This window comes from Taudactylus pleione, unplaced genomic scaffold, assembly GCF_031769625.1.
Source record: "Taudactylus pleione unplaced genomic scaffold, aTauple2 ptg000105l, whole genome shotgun sequence".
NCBI classification, from domain to species: domain Eukaryota; kingdom Metazoa; phylum Chordata; class Amphibia; order Anura; family Myobatrachidae; genus Taudactylus; species Taudactylus pleione.
In genome coordinates this window covers 877,773-897,369 of record NW_028284507.1, presented here as the reverse complement: position 1 = coordinate 897,369, position 19,597 = coordinate 877,773, and positions in this window count along the sequence as shown.

Sequence of the window (19,597 nt, the reverse complement as noted above, 5' to 3'; positions counted from 1 at the left end):
TTGATTTCTTGGGTTATGATTCCAACACATAATGGTTTATTTCAGCTTTGTTTACAAACACCCACAGTATGCAATTACTCACTGAAGAATATTTTCTCTTATTGGTAGAAATACTGATACATGCAAGCCCGCCGCCTGTAAAGTGACATTAAGCAGCTGATTGGTTGGTACTTTATCTCCATCCACTTTATCTCTCTCCTAAGGCTTACTGCATAGACCCCTTAGCCCCTGGAGAACCCCAAAACTTAATATCTATTTTGAGTTATATGAAACAACTATAAATATATCCATTTGAGGAGCTTGTCAGAAGTGAAGATAATTAAGATAAGGTTGTATTGGTGAGAGGAGACATTTCCCTATTTGCACCATTAACTTTCTATCAGTAACATCTCAATAGAACGTGTTGCATATTTGTCAATCTCCAAAACAGATTCTTCTGAAAACAGAAGACAATAACTTGCAATATCTCACCTACATAGTAAATACTGTATGTCAACACAACATGAAATATCTCTGATAGGATTTGGAAATTGAAAACATATACTGGATCAGTAACTCATTCTTATGTAACTCAATTTTTATTTAGGTTTAGTCATCTTTTAAACATACCTCCCAATACTGTAGACAAAAAGAATCTGGCCAAATATTATATGCACCCTCAGGGCTCTATTTATTAACATTAATTTTAATAAAATAAAGTGAAAAAGGGTGTTTTAACACCCTTTTCACATTATTTTAGTATCACCTATAGTTATTACAGGGCAATTGGAGTAGAATTCGTAAAATTCTACTCCAACCCCTAAGTATCACTTACTTTTAGTAAGCAATTATGGGAAATGTGATCCGACCAGAGTTACTAAAAATAAATTGTAAAAAAACATTGGGGAAAGCCCTGTGATAATAACGCCACCTGGAGGCAGGGCAGTTTCTAGGGTCTGAGGCTCCCAGTGCGAGCAGTCAAAATGCGCCCCCCCTCCCTTCCCTCAAGAAGCAGTAATATTGTGGGCGTGCCCTCATCATGGGGGTGTGGTACCACAGTAAGGGAGCATTGTCTTGAAAGACCACAGAATGTCAGCTGCTGTGACTACTGAGCCCAGGGGTTGCTAACCTGTCAGAGGCAAAGCGCTGAAAAATATATGTAGTTAAAAGAAAGACAGACATCATGCGCGCGCTGGAGGCGCGCACTCAAAAATTGGGGTGTGGCCTAGCTGTCACAAACCCACGCCGCACTTGTGTGTGCATGCCTTTGGTGTGATATTTGCAGAAGTATGACCTTGTATCACACCCGTTTTTAGTAAGGTTGGGGGTCGAGACCAGCACATTGAAGATACAAGCCAGATCCACATAAAATACACTGTAATAAGCCAGGTCCACATAAAATACACTGAAAAGGCCACTTAGGGATTACACTGCAACAAACCACTTCCAAATAAAATATATTGGAAAAGCCAGAACCACAAACTATGTTTTAAAACCACACGTGCCCCCTGTATTTATGCCCCTTATGCAGTGCCCACAGTGGTAGTGCAGTGCACCCAGTAGTAGTGCCCCCCGGAGTGACCCCATGCCATGACCCCATTAGTAGTGCCCCTATAGTCTTGTGCCCTCTGTAGTCATGTCCACATCAGTAATGTCCCCAACAGTGATGGTCCCTGTTGTAGTGCCCCAGTAGTAGCGTCCCCAGTTGTATTGCCCCCAATAGTAATGCCCCCTGTAGTAGTGTCCCCTGTATAAATTCCCCAGTATTAATGCCCCCAATAGTAATACTCCCTCTGTAGTAGTGCCCCAAGTAGTAAAGCCCCAAGTAGTAGTGCCCCTGGGCCCTGAGTAATTCCCCCAGTAGTGGTGCCTCCTAAGCAATGCCCCCAGTAGAAGTGCCCCCATTGTAATGTCCCTAGTAGCAGTGCCCGGGTGCCCCCAGTGGTAGTGTCTCCCCCAGCAGAAGTGCCCCCAGAGTAATGTCCCCAGTAGTAGTGCCCAGGTGCCCCCAGTGGTAGCGTTTCCCCCAGCAGAAGTGCCCCCAGAGTAATGTCCCCAGTAGTAGTGCCCAGGTGCCCCCAGTGGTAGTGTTTCCCCCAGCAGAAGTGCCCCCAGAGTAATGTCCCCAGTAGTAGTGCCCGGGTGCCCCCAGTAGTAGTGCCTCCCCCAGCAGACATGCCCCCCACTCCAAGTATTGTCCCTAGTAAAAGCCGCATGCACACACAAAAAAAACCCACTAATACTTACCATAAGCCCCGCTCCGGCGTCCGCTCCGCTTGGCTGCTCCTCTGCACTATGGGAAAGACGTCATGAGTCATGACGTCTTTCCCATAGTGCACACTGGGGGAGCCGGAGCTTCCGTCTCCGGCTTCTCTGCTCTGCCCTGCCGGGCGCCCGCTGGTAACTGAATCTCAGCAGGCGCCCGGCAGTTCACAGGCTGTTTCTACAGCAGGGGTCGGAGGAGGCGCGCCCCGTGCGATTGCACGGGTCGCCCGGCCCTAGAAACGGCCCTGCCTGGAGGTATCATTATCCAGGGTCTCCCCCGGTTACCGGACTCCTGCCCTGCTCTAACGGGGTGAGCAGAGCCTGGAGACGGACCCAGTAATCAGCTGTGCGGTCTAAACAGACCGCAAGCTGATACGGTGTAAAAAAATAAATTAACTTACTTGGCTCCAGGGACCGGTGGTCGGGGCTCCGGTGATGTCTCCCCTCCGGTAAGCTGGTCTCCCATGCTGCACTGCAGCCCGGTCATCAGGTGATCGGGTCCCAGTGCAGTATGGGATATCACCTGACCGGAGGACATGGAAGACACGGAGGGCTATGGAAGATCATGCAGGTAAGTGTAATTAAGGGAGAGGGGGGGAAGGGGGGGGTTGCCGCGACCATGGGGGTGGGGCTTAACAGGGCGTGGCTTAGCGCCGGGGGGGTTAGCAGCGGCGGTTGGTCGGCGCATGCGTGGGGCACTAGTCACGGTATTCTTTTGCAAAAATACTGTGACTAGTGTGCGGATAGGATTCGCAGGGACAGAGCTTTCTCGCAAGCTCTGTCCCTGCAAGGGATTTGTAGTAAATACCTGTGATATTGCCTGAATTCGCAATGTGAATTCAGTCGGTAACATCACACGACAATCTACATTACAAATGCGGATTGTAGAGCCCATAGTCTGTACAGCCATCCCAATATCAACCCAATCACATCCACATTTTACATATGTCACGTCTCAACAAAAATAAGGTCTGTATGGCAAAGCTACCAGAGATTTGGGATCTGTGTAATAAATCCGCCAGGGGTTTTAGGTGATCTCTTTTATATAGCCACCATACATTTTACGGTGGAAGGTTTCTGAATTATAAAGCATCCATAGATCTTGGGTCTATACGCCAGCCTGAACGAGGTAAGTCCGGGGAGCCATTAGGGATAGGTTTTGGGGGGGAGGTTAGGGTTGGGCACCATTAGGGGGAGGGTTAGGGTTAGGCACCCCCCCGGGAGGGTTAGGTTTAGGGTGCGTTAAGGGGGTGTTAGTGTTTAGGCCGCCCCCCTGGGGGAAGGTTAGGGTTATGCACTAGGGAGGAGGTTAGGGTTAGGCACCACTAAGGAAGGGTTAGGGTTATGGGCGGGAGAGGGGTAGGGATAGGGTAGTTACATGCCCTGTCGGGATCCTCTCCCTTCGGACTTCATACCCATTCTGTCTATAGATACTTGCCTACTCTCCCAGAAGTTGCGGGAGACTCACGATATTACATGTAGTTCCCCGCACCCCTAGAAGAGTGGGTGGATCTCTTGCATCCCGCCCACTTCCTAATGAAGTGGACAGAATGAGGAAATAATTACCAGGAATCGCCTACCCAGGACGCAACTAGGGGGGGGCTGGAGGTGCACGTGCACCGGGTGAGCCTCTGTACCCAGTGCCAGTGACCTCCAGCCCGGCGCTGCAGAGAGGCTCCAAGCCAGACGTCCGCTGGTAATATTTATTACCAGCGGGCGCCCAGCTCCTTCTCTGCAGCGACGCGGTGTAGCCGGAGCCGGAGGCTGGAGTTCTCTCCCGAACTCCAGCTTCCGGCTCTCCCCACGGGCACTATGGGGGAGACGTCATGATGTCTCCCCCATAGTTCAGAGGAGCAGCCGGCGGACCAGATGCGACGCTGGATGCAGGAGCAGGGTTCAAGGTAAGTATTTTTTTTTAATAAGCTGCACCACAGGGGCATTAGTATGGGGGCATGGGCATTACCATGGGGGCATGGGCAATAATGGGTATTACTAAAGGGGCATGAGCACTACAGGGGCATTACTATTGGGGTATGGGCACTACAGAGGCATTACCACAGGGGCATTACTGTGGGGGCATGAGCACTACAGGGGCATTACTGTAAGGGCACTACATGGATATTACTATGGGGCATGGGCACTACAGGGGCATTACTATGAGAGCATGGGCACTACAGGGGCATTACTATGAAAGCATGGGCACTACAGGGGCATTACCACAAGGGCATTAATATGGGAGTATGGGCACTACAGGAGCATTACTATGAAAACATGGGCACTACAGGGGCATTACCACAAGGGCATTAGTATGGAAGCATGGGCACTACAGGGGCATTACTATGGGGGTATTAACATATGGGCATTACTATGGGGGAATTACAATATGGGCACTACTACAGGGGCATTGCTATGGGGGCATTACCATATGGGCACTACTACAGGGGAATTACTATATGGGCACTACTACAGGGGCATTACCTCGGGAGGCATTACTATAGGGGCACTGCTGCAGAGGGAATTACCTGGGGGGGTGTCAAATTACTGTCTTGCCCCTGGTGACAAAAATCCTAGTTTCGGCCCTGGCCTACCTGTATGGAGGGGTGGAGCTACAATGATGCAAGGCACCCTCCTCACAGCTTCATGACCTAAAGAGCCTGGCCTCATTCCCTAAATGGTCACATGCATCTACTCTCTGGTCTTCTCCTGGACAGGAGAATTAAAATTTTGGCAACTATGAGTCTATACAGTAAAGCCAGCGTAGATCTGGTGTCTGTATTTACTACTAGCTGGGATACTCGGCATTGCCCAGGTTGAAGACTGGACCCTGAAGTACACATGCAGCCTTTATTTGTTTACATTGTCCTCACCTCTACTCACTTCCATTGACCCTGAAAAGGATCCCACTGTGTGCTAACATGCATGCAAACAGTGGTGTAACCCCATGGGTGCAAGGGGTGCAGCTGCTATGGTGCCTGAGCTGCCTCTGTGGCCCGCACACACAGCCGGTACAGTCAGGACTGTCAAGGGGGGCCCGGGTATCAGCAATGTTGATTTGGTGGCAGCTCACCAGCTCATTACAGCTGGCGCACTGGTGCACCAGCTGTAATTAGCTGGCGGCCCGGCCCCCAAATCCACACCTGCTGGCTGCTGATGGTAGACAGGGGGAGGCAAGATGCTGCTGTAGGGACATGGAAAGGTGAGTTGCTGGGGGGGCATAATGTGTAAGGGGCACTACTATTGTGTGGAATAATGTGTTATATGGAGCACTGGCATTACTGTGTGGTATAATGTGTAAGGGGCATTACTGTGTAGTGAAGGGGCATTACTGTGTGGAATAATGTATAAGGGGCACTACTACTGCATGGCATAATGTGTGGCATAACCGAAATGGGCTCTGTGTCGCATAACCTGACAGGGGCGCCGGCCGAGAGAGAGGCACCAGCGCCGCCCGGCAGTGCCACCTGCGGCCAGTTCTATCTATTAAAGTCTGCACTGCTGCGAGGGGTGGATTGGGCCACCGAAAACTTAGGAGAGTTCCCACTGGGCTGGACCCTTGCGGCTGCCCCTGAGCTGTCTCACACTGATGCGAGGCCGGCTGCCACGAGCCTTCACTGTTTGATCTCCAGAGAGTATGTTTCAATCCAGGGAAAGGGGGAAAAAGGAAGAACAATCGATCTACTTTTGTCCAATTAGATTATTACAAGTGAATTATTTAGAAGTTATTCAAACTATTATAGCAACATACAACAAGTGAGCAGAATTTGACGTGTCAGCTATATTTTATTTTCACTTTTCTTACTTATATTTCACTATTTCTGTAATAGATTTTTCCTTTGATTTTAATATTTCACTGAACAAGGTGTCTTTATTGACCTTTTATTTAATACTATTAAAAGTTATGTTTTAATTAATGAATATTTGTGCGCCACGTTGTACAATTTTCTTTTTCTATTTCTGTCTTTAGAATTTGACATATATTGATTTCCAGAGAGCACCGTGACACTAGCCGCTGCACGCGTGATTTTATGACGTCACATGCGTCACACTGCAGAAAAGTAATGAGGAGAGGAGTCCGGACTGCTGTCTTGCTGTCTGAGCTAGGAGGGGAGCATCCGAAAGATGCTGAGTAATGTAAGTAACTGGCCTAGATCCGGAGGCAAGTTAAATCCAGAACAGGAGAGACACAGTGTATTTCATTTGATGTCACTCTCTTACTGCCTGTCAGACCCCGTTTTCTGTAATCAGTCCCTGCCAGAGTCAGTGCTTATCAGTAGCAGTGCATGAGTTCCCTCATGGTGCCGTGGCACCAGTCCATTACTTTGCCAGGGGGACCCCTAGATACACCACTGGTCCTGGGTCGGAACTGGCCGCCACCACAATCTCTATTTGCCAGGTGCCTGTATATCACTTTCGGTACGCCCGGCTTCTTCCATGCAGTCCAGCGCTACATCTCCCATACAGATCCCTGGGCCAATGGCAGCAGGGGGACAGAGGCCAATAGCGGTGAAGGAGTGTGAGGCTGTGAGTGGAACAAAGGTGGAGGACACTAGCGGCTTCAGCAGCTCAGGTACCGTCTCTGCATGCCCGCACACCCCCCCACTTCCAATTTGTAGCACCTTCAGTGTCCCATACCCCCCCCCCCTGCGCGCGCGCGCGTGATCACACCGCCCCTAAACAGCAGCACCTTCAGGATCCTCATGCCCGCACCCCCCCTCGCGATCGCGCCTCCCACCCCTCGATCACCTCCCACTGAACAGCAACACCTTCAGTATCTTCCTACCCCATCCCCTCCTTGCGATCATGGTTTTTTCTGGCACAGGACACCTACCTGCAGGTCCTGCTGCTCTAATACAAGAAATCCAATGATATAGTCCCACCTGCCTATATTATCACTACAAACCAACCATGTGACACCTTGTGTGTGCCCCCACACTCCAACACAAGCCCCCTTTTTAATCCCACAGCATTAAAGAGTCTTAGTTCAGGGCCAAACATTGTAGCAAGTTGTGATTAACTGGTCTGTTAGAGGAGGAGAGTTTGCTAGCTGCCTGTACAAATGACATTACAGGTCAGGCTTGCCTACCCTCCCGATTTGGCCGGGAGCCTCCCGATTATCAGGTGCTGCTCCCGGCCCCCTGAAAACGCAGGCAAGCCTCCCTAACCATCCGGCCCCCCGCAGTAATAATAGATACCCCGCAGCGGGGGGTGGTGACGTGATTCGCGCTGAATCGCATCACCGTGGCCCCGCCTCCTGCCTCACAATGCCGTTAATTTCTGCATAGTGCAGAGGGGGCAGGGCCATGATGACGCCCCCGGCCCTGCCCCCAATGCTTTATCATCACCTGGCCAAGTCCCCTGCTGTATGCAGACATTCAGCTCCCTCCCGGAATGAGGGAGCTCAATGTCAGCAAGTATATTACAGGTATATATACTAAAGTGGAGGTTTTTAGAAGTGGATTTTTTGCCCATAGCAACCAATCAGATTCTAGCTAATATCTTCTTGAAGGTGCTAGAGAAATGATAAGTAGAATATGATTGGTTGCTATGGGCAACAACTCCACTTCTATGAACCAGCACTTTAAATATACCCCTATCTGTCTATCCTAAGTAGGTCCTTCCAGATATGGCGGCCACTAATAAGCACAATGTCAGAAGAGCAAATTCCGCAACAGGCCAAATGGTTCCCATTCAGGGGCGTTTCTAGAGAGGAGGGGGCCCTTATGCAGTCTTCGACACGGACCCCCTTCTCTCCGCCCGGCGCCGGCAGCGCACTGAGCTGTGCGCGGCCAGCGCCGGAGTTATAGACTGTGGGCACTAGAGTGTGCCCAGAGTCTATAGTGTATGTACAGGTCACTGGGAAAATGGCCGTGGCGGCCATTTTCTCTGTACTGCGCATGCGCAAACAATGGAAAAATGGTCCCCACGGCCATTTTCCAGTCATTTTACAGCGCCAGACTCCCTGCCGACGTGGGACTTTGGAGAGGTAAGTAATATTATGGGTGCAGGGTGTGCGGTGCGGGGCCCCCCTTGACCCAGGGGCCTGTGTTCACCGCACACCCTGCACCCATTATAGATACGCCCCTGTTCCCATCCATATTTGCATCTATGTTCCCCTGTTCCCATCCATATTTGCATCTATGCTCAACAAAATCGTCCCCAAGCCCCACACTCTAGCACATCAGTATAAATCAAATATGAGGTTAAATAGAAGCTGGTAAACCTGGCATGAATGAATCCCAACTGCTGCCAGTTTCTATCCTTTGCTGTAAAAAAATAAAGCCCAATTCCTCTTCTTTCACACTCCCCAGTTATGCTATATCTTATAAATTGATTCCTGAAATAGACTTTCTTTTTTTTTTCTTAAGTTGTCTGCCGGCCAGAATTGAAGAGACGGACAGAGGCTTCAAAGGCAGGGAAGGTTTTAGCTTTGCAAATCTTCAAAGATTTCCCCCCAAAAAATCATTTCTAAGGCAGATTGTTAGAGTCCCTACTGCCAGCCTGAAGCTGCTATGCCAGCTAGTTAAAAGATATTTTCATATATCCATCCACAGGTAGATCCTTGCAGAACATGACTAGCTCCGTTAATCAAATAAATAGAATTGTATTTCTTCTTTATTTTACAAACTTTTGCTTTGCTTCTGTTCTGCATTGTGGGATAACCCCTGTCATGTACATGGACATAGCCAAAACCAAAGTCTATTTCCCCAGAGATGAATGGGTTAAGTATTTTCTAATTTTAGGTAATGTATCAGGTCTCTTTGGAGACTCAGGGGCATATTTGCTATTCTATGTTATCACCACTACTCATGGCAATAAGAAATTAAGGGGGAGATGTAGCAAAGCTTGGACAGAGATAAAGTGGAGAATGATAAAGTAACAACCAATCAGCTCCTAACGGTCATTTTACAAACACAGCCTGTAAAAGGAGCCGATTGGTTGGATACATTAGCTCTTTTCACTTTTATTCTCCCCAAGCTTTGACACATCTCCCCCTAAGTTCCGCTAAGATGTACTAATATACACACGCAAAGATGAAGGCTCTGAAAGGGACCCATCCTTGAGATGTGTAAAACTAAAGTGATCACTTTACTTTCACTTCCAAGTGGCTGCCACGCTACTGCGTATGTGAGTGGAGAGTGCCTGAGGATCCTACAGACCCCCTCCCCCAGAATTGTTTGAGATATGTAGCCTATAGGCTACAAAGGCGAACACCATTTTCAGATGGCATTGGCGTCAGGGGCCAAGCTTGGTAAATTCGACAAGAAAGCAGCCCCCGGTTTCTGTGGGGGCTGCTTTTGTAAACAAAATCCTGGGATGGCAGCAGATGGTCTCCATTTAGCGGATACTTATTATTTGCGGGTAACCCCTGAAAACAGGTGTTTTCAGGAGATATCCTGCAAATAATAATTGATAAATAGGCCCCTTAATGTCCTCAGATTATATATTTTGACGTCTTGTGCCTACTTTTGTGAAATGTTACATCACAGTCCTAACATTTTATAACCGTTCAATCTTGATCTTTCTATTAACCCCATTTAACAATGATACATAACCCCTTCTAGCATTTGCTAAAGGGGTTATGTCATGTTTTCAATATGTAGAAAACAGCGGTAATCTGAGATTACAGTTGTTTGTCATTACATCGCTCTCGCCATCTTTGGCGATGGGGAACCGGCAGCAGTCTTTCCGCTTCAGCGAAGCCTTCCAGGCACTGCTGGGACCCTGCTGGGTTAAACAGTCACGTGCATGCACAGACTGAACCTCGCCCATGCGCATGGCAGATTAGCCCATTGCTGGCAGTGATAGGCTGTAAGCAGGTGAGTGGAGGACCCCGCCGACGAGGAGGACATCGCTGGAACTTGCCAGCGAGATAAGTAATGCTGAATACCAATGGCCTATATGTTCGTATCACTGCAATACTAAACAATACATGCCGCTGGTATTTAGATTTGTTGTCAAATGGGGACCCTATCTAGCTACAGTATGAGACCAATCTCATATCTAGAAATTAAGTGTAGCCCTATATATAATTTGAGTAATATATTAGTGAGTATTGTATAATGTAAATATATGTATACAAGTACAGTATGTGCTGTGTACCGCTTAATGTACAAAGGTGAATCACATTCCCAGAGAGGGTAATTTACACCATCTCATTCAGTTAACTGTAGAGAGTTCAGGAAGGGACGCATGAGGTAGTTAGATGGGCCCCGCAGGGACAGAACAGAGAATAAAATACAGTTACAGGGGAGGTAACTATCAACTTCCTGATCCACTACCAGTGCTGGCTGTTTTCTGATACCCCAGGGATCACTAAGGATCAAAATAATTGGTGGTGGCAGGGACTGGAGGTTCAGTGCAGCCCGGAGACGGTCTGACTCAAAACACGCTGTGTGTCTGGCGTGGCAGTATCTTCAGTGAAGCCGACCCTCTTATGGAGATAGAGATGGTTATGTGAAGGGAGACAGGCATCTCACTGAAGAGGCTGTCTGCTATTGAAAATACAAGTCCTTGCGGCTAGACTATCACTCCTGGAGAAACAGAGGTGGTGCACAGAGAAAGCCTATACCTTATTCTATTGTCTCTCAGCCAGCAGTATAGGAAAGTTACATTGCAGACTATTTATGTCTCATTCACTGAGAAATGGAGGCTTAGTTACTGTAGGAGAGATATAACAGAGATTTAGAGGATATCCATGGAACTGGGACCAGGTAGACAGAGAGTTAGGTTTATAGATAAAATTTACTAAAAGAAGGAAGAGTTTAGAACCCTCCTCTAGACTTATCATAGCAGAGACTATTATAGTGATTTGGGGGAGCATCTGAAGCTAGAGTCTATATTATTATCATTACCAGGGGTTAAAGTGTGCAGGAACGGGGTGGAACTGAGTTCCGTCACCTCTGTTATAGGCCCCAAAGCTTCTGGGGGCCTGGGCGGCCCTGAGCCATTCACTTTACGGTTTCTTATCCACAACAGAGTTGTGTGTTTTTGTGTATAAAGAACAGTTTTCACCATTGTTTTGGCCTGTCAGACTAGCGTGGCAGGGGGGTGGGGAATAGATGAGTTCCACCACCTCTCCAGGACCACTTTAAGCCCTGATCATTACTACCAGTGCTTAAAGTGGTCCTAGAGAGGTGGTGGAACTCACCCCCCCCATACACCCTAAACCCCCCCACTGGAGTAAAAATCCCAGCCACGCCTTTCTGCCCATCTAGCAGATGCCACGCCCCCAGCCACACCCATCTAGCAGTTGCCACACCTTTTCAGAAAATGCATGCAGTCATAGGGATCATTGGGAATGATGAAGAATTCATAGATATCGAGCAAGTTGGCCAGCCTGTACAGTCAAGCTCAGATATCATTATCGTCCATACGGCCACGTGCATCGTTGGTCGTTCAGTGTATAAAAGTCAACAATATGAACGATCTAACAATAAACAATATCGTTATCGTTCATATTGTTGACAAAAATCGTCCCGAGTGTACGCAGCTTTATTAGTAAAAAGGAAACAGCATATGCAGGGTCAGTGGGAGCAGAGAGAACACACACAGTGTGGGGGGGGGACAAGTAGGAGCAGGGTGAACACACAGTGGGAAGGGGGGGCAGTAGAAGCAGGGTGAATACACAGTGGGGAGGGGGGGCAGTGGGAGAATGGAGAACACACAGTGGGGACTCGGAAGGGAAGGGCAGTGGGAGCAGGGTGATCACAATGGGGAAGGGAAGGGCAGTGGAGAGAACATAGAGAATAGAGAACACACAGTGGGGAGGGGGGCAGTGGGGGCAGGGTGAACACACAGTGGGGAGGGGGGCAGTGGGAAAATTGAGAACACAGTGGGGAGGGGGGAAGTGGGGGCAGGGTGAACACAGTGGAGAGGGGGGCAGTGGGGGAATAGGGAACACACAGTGGGGAGGGGGGAAGTGGGGGCAGGGTGAACACACAGTGGAGAGGGGGGCAGTGGGGGAATAGAGAACACACAGTGGGGAGGGGGGAAGTGGGAGAATAGGGAAAACACAGTGGGGAGGGGGGCAGTGGGGGAATAGGGAACACACATTGGGGAGGGGGGAAGTGGGAGAATAGGGAACACACAGTGTTATCCTGCTCTCCTCAGTGCTCACCAGTGTCACCATCACACACACAGTAATGCTCGGTGCTGCTGGACTGGGTCCTCTCAGGGCGGCTCCTCTTAACACAAGGAGAGAGACGTCATCCCGCTGTCTCATTCCCGCCAGAGGAGACTTAGCCTGTCATCGGAAGAGGAAGGGCGGGCGGCGGGCCAAATGTCAATCATGAGATGAGAGAAAGGCTAGTCAACTACAACTGTAGTAGTAGCGCCAGCGCCGCCCACCCACCACCACATTTATTGATTGGGACGGGAAGCGCTCGTATGCAGCACACAGCACAGTGGGAACCGGCCGGGACAAGCCCCGGCGACGTCACATTACATTCAATAACAAAAAACAAACAAAACATCAATCCCTTACATTTTGGCGCTGCGCAGCTTAAAAGCTCCACCACCGCACCGCCAGTACTGCGGATGCCACCCGACCTGTGCACTTACTCTGTCAGTCACTGTCACATCTACTCATCAGGTCAGGCCAGAGCCATGTCTGTGGCCACTGACCAGCCGAAAAGCAGCTGTCCCCTAGGTTAGTATCGCAGCTACAGGAGTAGCTGCGTTACTTACCTCCTACAGGTCAGCCCGACTACATATGTATGACCCGGGGTCACACATGCGCACAGCCGCCGGGAAGTCCATTAGAAGGGAGCGGAGGGATGCGCTCAGATCCCTCTTCGCATCCCTGGAACTCCTTCCCATAGCGAGGAACGGGGCTACGAGAGCAAGCACTGTCTGAAGATGCTATGCAGCAATCACATAATAGGTACTGAATTGTATTATTCGTCACATGTTCAATTATTTAGAAGGACTTCAAATTGTCAAAGGGAACTACCATTTTGTTCAATGATCTGTTCTTTTATGTTGTGCATATAGCGCATCTAAATCCTGAATATTAATGTTAATGTATCGCATCAATTTATTACCTGAATATCTATTTAATTCTAGGGGGCCTATTCATGGACCCCGATAATTAACATTCTAACTCACCGCAGCTGGCGGAGCAATTCATCATTGCTCTGGCGCGGTGACAGCTGATGCAAAATCAGCTGTTCCTGTGAGCAGACCTTTTCGGAGCAGTGACGGGACTGCGCATGTGCGGGCCATACCACAAGAGGAAGGTAAGCAGGAGATATCTGTGACACTAGTGTATGGGGACAGTGGGCCATTCCACAAGAGAAAAATAAGCAGGAGATATCTGTGATACTAGTGTATGGGGACAGCGGGTCATTCCACCAGAGGAAGGTAAGCAGGAGATATCTGTGATACTAGTGTATGGGGACAGCGGGCCATTCCGCCAGAGGAAGGTAAGCAGGAGATGTCTGTGATACTAGTGTATGGAGACAGCGGGCTATTCTTGGAGAGGAAGGTAAGCAGGAGATATCTGTGATACTAGTGTATGGGGACAGCGGGCCATTCCGCAAAAGGAAGGTAAGCAGGAGATATCTGTGATACTAGTGTATGGGGACAGCGGGCCATTCCACAAGAGGAAGGTAAGCAGGAGATATCTGTGATACTAGTGTATGGGAACAGCGGGCCATTCCACAAGAGGAAGGTAAGCAGGAGATATCTGTGATACAGGTGTATGGGGACAGCAAGCCATTCCGCAAGAGGAAGGTTAGCAGGAGATATCTGTGATACTAGTGTATGGGGACAGTGGGCCATTCCGGGAGAGGAAGGTGAGCAGTAGATATCTGTGATACTAGTGTATGGGGACAGCGGGCCATTCCGCAAGAGGAAGGTAAGCAGGAGATATCTGTGATACTAGTGTATGGGGACAGCGGGCCATTCCGCAAGAGGAAGGTAAGCAGGAGATATCTGTGATACTAGTGTATGGGGACAGCCGGCCATTCCACAAGAGGAAGGTAAGCAGGAGATATCTGTGATACTAGTGTATGGGGACAGCGTGCCATTTCACCAGAGTAAGGTAATCAGGAGAGATATATGTGATACTAGTGTATGGGGACAGCGGGCCATTCTGCCAGAGGAAGGTAAGCAGGAGATATCTGTGATACTAGTGTATGGGGACAACGGGCCATTCCACAAGAGGAAAGTAAACAGGAGATATCTGTGATACTAGTGTATGGGGACAGTGGGCCATTCCGCAAGAGGAAGGTAAGCAGGAGATATCTGTGATACTAGTGTATGGGGACAGTGGGCCATTCCCCAAAAGGAAGATAAGTAGGAGATATCTGTGATATCTCCTGCTTTACCTTCTTGATGAATGGCCCGAACACTTAGGGCCTGATTCAGAGCCAGACGCTCTGACCAGAGCGCTCGCTCTGAATCAGGGCCCTCCTCCATGAAAATGGAGCGGCCTCCTGGCCGCTTGCATAGCTGTGGGTGACCACCCACAGCATATGCGAGCGGCCAAAAAGATGGTCGCGATGGTCTTGACCATCGCGACCATCGGACTTGCGACGGAGACCCTGCGGTAGGGTCTCCCTGCCGCAAGCCCTGATGTGATTTTGGCTCTATCAGAGCCAAAATCACTCCCACTGACATCACTAGTGATGTCAGTGGGGCCGGCTTCAGACGGTAGGCGTTCCCATGGGAACGCCTCCGTCTGGCCGCCATGCCCCCGGCACGCCCACCAAAGGGGGCGTGCTGTCAATCTACATCGACAGCACGCCCCCTTTGGTGCGAGACCCGGACCGATGGAAAGCCCGTCGCTCCCCGGGTCTCGCGCATGCGCACAACGGAGCTCCCTCCGTCGTGCGCATGCGCAGTGGGGAACATCGACCCACTTGCGAGCGTACTGCCGCTCGCGAGTGGGTCTGAATGACCCCCTTAATTTTTACAATTGCAGGTGAAAATGTGTATTTTCACCTGCTTTTGTAAAAATTAAGTGATGATGAATAGGCCCCTATGTAACTTACCTGATGGTTAAGGATCGATGGTGAAACGCAAGACCTGTAAGGAAAGTAATATACATTAGACATCATCTCTTTTAAGTTAAATATTATTACATCTGGCAGACATATTTGGGTCTTCCCAAGCAGGCCCAAACAACAGTTTGCTTTACTACCATATTTAGCTTTTGTAGAGGCACTGAAGTAAATACCCTCAAGAAAGCAGCGACTTTCCCCTATATGTATCTTTTTTACACCATTGTAACATTCAAATAATACAACAAATGTCTTTCTTGCACCTACTATAAAAATATGGACACTATATAGCTTAATATATACCTGAATAACCATACCTGGGGTATTGGCACCCAGACGGCCATGTCTTTCAGATGTCATTTTAATATATTGTAGACATAGGACTGCTATCTACTGATACTTATGGGCACATTTATCACAATCTGCGGATATGCTAAATATTTTTTGCCATAATTCGCAATGTAAAAATTTATATTTTTATGCAAATTTAATAAAAAAAAAGCTCTTGCCGGGAGACTGTATCCAATAAAAACCTGTTTCGGTGAAGAGCTAGAAACAGGGTGATAGCTTATATTGTATTCTGCCACCTGCTTCCAGAGCGTGTCAGTGTGTGGGGGTAGAGAGAGAGGGATTCTCCGGATCCCTCTCCGGAAGAATTTGGGAAATAGGTTAACGTCATTTGCAGATGGCATTAACTATCGGGGCCAAGCTCCGGAATGGCTTGTTAAATCTGACTGCATCTTTGCAACTGGACGGGCCACAGCAGATATCAGATATCTGCTGTGGTCCATCAATGGTAAATCCTAGGGATTCCTAATATTTTAGGTTACCACCATTTGCGGAGGATATCCCACAAATATTATGTGATAAATAGGCCCCCTAGAATAGTGCTAGACATAGACTTGGACAAGTAACAAATAAAAATATTTAATTCTCGCTGTTAAATGGATTGTCACTATAACACATAACAGAACACCAATGGGTCCATTCATTATCACTTAATTTCTACAAAAACAGGTGAAAATGCACATTTTTCACCTGCTTTTGTAGAAATTAAGTTTTTGGGCCATTCATCAAAAAGCTTTTTCTCTCAATCCGGCCGTTGTCCCATACACTAGTATGGGGACCTAAATTCATCAAGCTCTGAAAATACAATATTTTTGGAGCTTGACTGCGGGAGCATTCGCCATCTTCAGATGGCATGGTGATGAATTGCTCTGGTGCTCGCCGTGAGTAGGAATGTTAATTATCAGACCCCGAAAATTATCATAATGAATAGACCCCCATATTGCAATTGAGATGACATAAATAATGTGAGAAGGCTTCCCTTATTTGTTATCGAATGGTGGAGAATGGAATTTCATCCAGAAAGTACATGTGGAGGAAATAAAAAGCACAATAGTGTAATAAAATCACATTAGGATCATTCCACAAATGTAAAGTGAAAAAGAAAAAATGTGCAATACTTGTTGCTAAATGCCCTGGCACTATAGACGTATAATAGAACACCAAATCACCATGGGGATTACATAAATAAATAAAACTAAAGTAAGAAAATAAAAGGCTTCCCTTATTGGTTATGGAATAATGGAGAATGACAAGTGATAGTAGCTGGACAGTGATATAGTGGGCTCTATCCAATTAGGTGAGAAGGGGGCGAGTTGCTGTTGCAACACCGTAGAAATGCTGGCAATGGCATGGCAATTCACCCTCCTTGTGGCCCGATCTCACCCCAGACTCGCAATTTTTTGTATGCAGCTCTGTCGGGGCTGCAAACAAAAATGTGCAAGTCTGGCGGTACTGTATGTGCTCCATACAGCCGCACTTACTCACACCTAATTGGATCGGGCTGAATGACAAAGGTGCCCAGATACACATTGGTTGGAATTAAGGTTATAGACTGTATTCATATAGGCCATTTTAACGTATTATTTTAGACCCAAATCTGTCTCTCTGCTGTTCCTCGATGCACCTCTTTTATACATTAAGACAGTAATTTTCAACCTTTTTCAACTTGAAGCACACCAAATATAATTTTAAAATTGCCAAGGCACACCTTCAGTCCCCCATGGGGAAAAAACACACACACCATATTCAGTGGCATCCTCCCCGCGTTGACACCTGGTGCAGGGAGGGATGCTGTGTGCGCTGAAAAGGGGGCATGGCCATGTGGGAAGGGACGGAGTCACATGGGTAGGGGCGTGGCCTTGCATCCCAAACCCCTGGGGTTTTTACTGGGGAAGGGGGGTGCCGGAGGTGCGGACTTCCCTGTGTGCAGTGCCGGCTCCCTCACAGTGTCAGGAGCTGAGTACTGTACATAATGCTACAGTGCAGCACCCGGCTCCTGTCACTGAGGGGGAGTCTGCACCTTGGTGTCACCCCTCGGTGGGTGACACCAGGGTGCGGTTCGCAGCCCCCGCACCCCCCTTGTGACGCCACTGACCATACTTGCGTGAGCTTTAAAGTAGGCGTGTACTGCTACATCTGAGAGGTGTGTCATAAACTTGACTTACATCCAATTGTAAACCAGCCCCAAAGCGGCTAGTAAGATCTAATTGTTGATGAAAACACTTTGATTCTTTTCAGAAAATGCATGTAGCCATAGGGTCAGGGGCGTAGAGAGCCCCGCGGGGCCCTGGTCAAGAGGGTGCGCGGCCTAAATGCAAGAGGTGTGGCCACGCCCCCTTGAAAAAAAAGATTGTTTTGCAGCACCACTAAGAGGCGCTGCGCACCAGGGAGGGGGCGCTGTGAGCCCCTCAGCCCGGCGCAAAGCCAGAGGAGGACGCGATCAGTGTGATCGCTCCCCCCTTCAGGCATAGGAGAAGCCACAACAATCTCCCACTTCAGCCCAGCACACAGTGCTGGGCTGCTGCAAAGGGAGGGAGGATGGAGGAAGTGAGGGGGGGGCGGCTCCGAACCCGGGCCCCCGCTGGGTCCCTCTGGAAGCCCGGGTCCGGGTAAACTGTACCCGCTCCCCTCCCCTCTTGGCGCCCCTGCATAGGGTACATTGTGTCTTACCAATGCAGGGAAATTATACTCATGATCCCATTTGAATGTATATATCTCTGTTTTTATTGAATATAAAGGTGCAATCAGGGAGATTGCTAGCCTCTTCAGGGAGTCGGGGAGATTGCTACTATTTCAGGAAGTCTTCCTGACAATGAGGGAGAGTTGGCAAGTATGACACACATTGTCCCCCATGGAATAAACACAAACATGGGCTCCCACGGGAATAAAAAGCACACAAACATATGCCTCCACAGAAAAAAAAATAAAACACTTTGGCATCTGCAGAAAAAAAACAAAGACATTGGACAGGATGTATGACGCATCGCATTCGGGATGCGACGTATCCAGCCACTCATCAAATGCATGCCAGCATTAGTAAAGCTGGTAAGCATGAACAAAATCACAAAGGACAGCTCTCTCGGTAAGAGTTTTCCTTTGCGAATGAGGGACTTCCGGGTCTATGACACAGAAGTCCCTCTGGTGTCATTGTGCGCATGCGCAGAATTAAACACACGCCATGGGGGGTGCTGTGAGGGATCTGATTGGATCCCTCTCACACCACTCTCTGAATAGAAGCCCATAGGCTTCTATAGGGTAACGCCATCTTCAGATGCATTGCATCGCCTTCAGGGACTTGATACATATGAGAAATGCGGTCAAACCTGCATTTTGGGGGTTTGACAGCTTTTCTCCCATTGATGCACCCCACCCATTGACCGCCACAGAATAAAAATAAAGACTTTGGCCCCCACAAAAAAAAAAATCAAAGACATTGGCCCCCACAGGAAAAAAAAAAATCAAAGACATTGGCCCCCACAGAATAATATCAAAGACATTGGCCCCACAGAAAACAAAAAATAAACCTCAATTATTGCCCCAGACTCCACAAAAGACTTACTTGACATGATAGTAGCAAAGATAGGAGCTCCCAGTTGTCCCTCAGAAGAATAGGCTTGTGGAATCATTGCCAGAAAAGAAGGAAGATCCATTAGAGCTGCCGCCTCAGCTGTAAAATACCATCTTAACCAAACTTATCTGTGCACACACCAATTACCAAGATTACCACAAAAGTATGAGAGCAGGAAGGAGCAACAGGGTAGGAGGGATTGAGAGGCCGGGAAGAAGCCATGATGGAGCTGGGGGGTCAAAGCGCTTTAAATTCATAGGACGCCATACACAGGATGTATCCATTTCGGTGCATTACTATGGTTATAGTGGGTGAATACAAAATATGAGATACAGGGTAAAAATACAAACTACAAGACAATCCAGAGCCAGATTGGATTGATTAACCTATTGTACCCTATCTGTAGCACACTGGGCTCGTACAACATTATTCA